Source organism: Penaeus japonicus, unplaced genomic scaffold (genome assembly GCF_977035675.1).
Source record: "Penaeus japonicus unplaced genomic scaffold, GWHDUDI00000001_assembly GWHDUDI00000034, whole genome shotgun sequence".
NCBI classification, from domain to species: domain Eukaryota; kingdom Metazoa; phylum Arthropoda; class Malacostraca; order Decapoda; family Penaeidae; genus Penaeus; species Penaeus japonicus.
This window is the reverse complement of record NW_028234436.1, coordinates 22,261,522-22,264,021: the sequence shown is the minus strand read 5'-3', so window position 1 is coordinate 22,264,021 and position 2,500 is coordinate 22,261,522. Positions and strand designations below refer to the sequence as shown.

The 2,500-nt window shown below is 32.8% G+C and overlaps 1 protein-coding gene across 1 annotated transcript in view; it reads left to right on the top strand.

Annotated features, from left to right (window-relative positions):
• Positions 1-2,500, top strand: part of LOC122255704 (uncharacterized) — a 14,609-nt gene that overhangs the window by 10,594 nt on the left and 1,515 nt on the right. The gene's annotated exons all lie outside the window — the stretch shown is intronic.

The window sequence follows — 2,500 nt, the reverse complement described above, 5'->3', positions numbered from 1 at the left end:
AAGAAGTCAAGTTTTATAATCTACAAGAGACATGTTTCATACAGCTTTATTTAGCATTACAAACTACCTCTTTGAGTCATTAAGGATACAATTTACCACAAATGAGACCATTTTGGTAAGATTGCTCAGTGCTCTAACGACTGAGTTTTGTCTTACTCCATGGTTCAATTTTGTTTTCAAAGATTTTTCTCTCTCGTTAAAGACATTCCTGTTTATTCTTTTGCTTCTCTTGTGGGCGTGTAATGTGTTTTGAAGATTTAAGATTATTGATAAATATGTCGGTAACTAACGCACGCGCGCGTACACGCACACACACTATGCACATGTTTGTATGTGTTTATGAGTTTATGCATAGGTATGGACAAAATATATGTCTATATATATATACATACATAGATATGTATTCACATATACATGTATATCTTCATATCTACATAAATTAATAAATATATATATAACACACACACACACACACACACACACACACACACACACACACACACATATATATATATATATATATATATATATATATATATATATATATATATGTATATTTTCATGTTTGTGGAGGCGTGAATATATATACAAACACAAACAAACAAACAAACATGTATATGTAGATGTGTAAGTACATGTATATGTAAGTATCCAAAGCTAGCTCCATACACACATGTGAATAAACCCCCAGAAGAGTCTAGCTGATATTCAATCAATCCAGAGTTCAAAATCTTCTAGGATTCCGAAGTCTTAACCTCAACACATTCACGAAGGCTTCTTGAGGCGTAACCGGAAGACAACTCACCTGAATAATTCCTTTTTTTGAGAAATTATTTACGGGGAATACTATTGTGTAGAAGTCCTGTTGTTTATATAGATGGTTTGTTAATGTAGGGTATTGTTTTAGATCTTTTTAAAGATGGATTTTCTGTTATTTTTCTTTGTGTTAGTTTCTTTATGTAGTGTTTTTGTTTTGTTTTGTTTTTTGTAGGCCTATATAGATCATATTTTTATATTCTTTCTATGGATTTTCTTATATCATTTATAATCTAGACATGCCCTACATAGGGATATTTTTACATCATTCTTTATATAGAAACTTTCCTTATATAGTTACGCCTGAGATAATCTTTTATTTTTTCATATTCCTTATTGACATTCCTCTATAACTCTATAAATAGATGATCACTTTACACTGATTGACATGGTTATTTTTGAAGATAAGTATGAAATAAGTTTCTGATTTGTTAACATTGACGAAATCTTCATTCAGTATTTATGAGTAATAGCATATGTTGTCATTTCAGAAAATAAAACTTTCCTTTTTCTTTTAATTAAACCGAACGTATAATCATAATTATACTTAATCATATGTATAATTTGTATAATAATCTAACTATAATACATAATATGTATAATGAGCTGCACATATAATTAAACATAATTATATGTGCAGCTCATCTATTGCTAATTATTTGTATTTTGCAATTCGATGCATTTAACCTACTCTTCTTTCGCCATATCTTCCATTCTAAACCTCTAAAATAACTTATGCTTATGAATTATTTACACAGTCTATATCCTACAACAAGGCGTGACCAGAACCCTATATTATTATCCCAGAACTATTTTTTTCTCGGTATCAAAACTTTATCCAGAAGTCAATACTTTGAAGTAGCGCACCCTGTGTATCTCTAACTTTCTATGCCCTCTAGCAGTCCTTTGGCATAGGCAGCATAATTAAAGTTATTATGCCTGTTGCGTTCTACATTCAGCATCCTAAAAAAACGAGTAAGACTTTATATCGCTCCTTCTCTGTCTCTCTCTCCCTCTTTCTCTCTTGTTTTTCTCTTTCGTTCTCTATTTCTCTATTTCTTTCTCTCTCCATCTCTGTCTACATATATGATTGTCTGTTTCTGAACCCAACAAATTACTCTGATATGCTTTCCACGCTTAATGACACTGACTATGCACTGAAAAGATACAGTGCATAGCATCCACCACAATCAAAGATCCACCAAACACACACACACACACACACACATATATATATATACTATACATACTCTCCATCGCAAGTCGTATTCTATCTTGAACCTCATGACCTGGAGTCGACAAACATTTGTTTACACAAACACAAACACACAAACATACATTATCATTCGCATACACCTACGTCTCCCATGAATCATATAAATCAACCCCTGGAAAAAGAAAAGAAAAACATCACCCATTCACAAAATCCACCAGCCTTCGAAAGACCATCACCCATTCACAAAATCCATGAACCTCCGTAAGAGCGAAACCCATTCACAAAAAAAATACAAATGAATCAACACGTGCCACACCACAGAGTAGGCGTAATGGCACCGAACGAGCCACGCCCCTCTAACATTATTCCTCATTCACCTTAACGAAGCTCATTGTGAAAACTTTATAACTGGTGCATAGTTATGTGGGGATTACCTCATGGGTTAACATGTCAGGAAATTGGTAATGT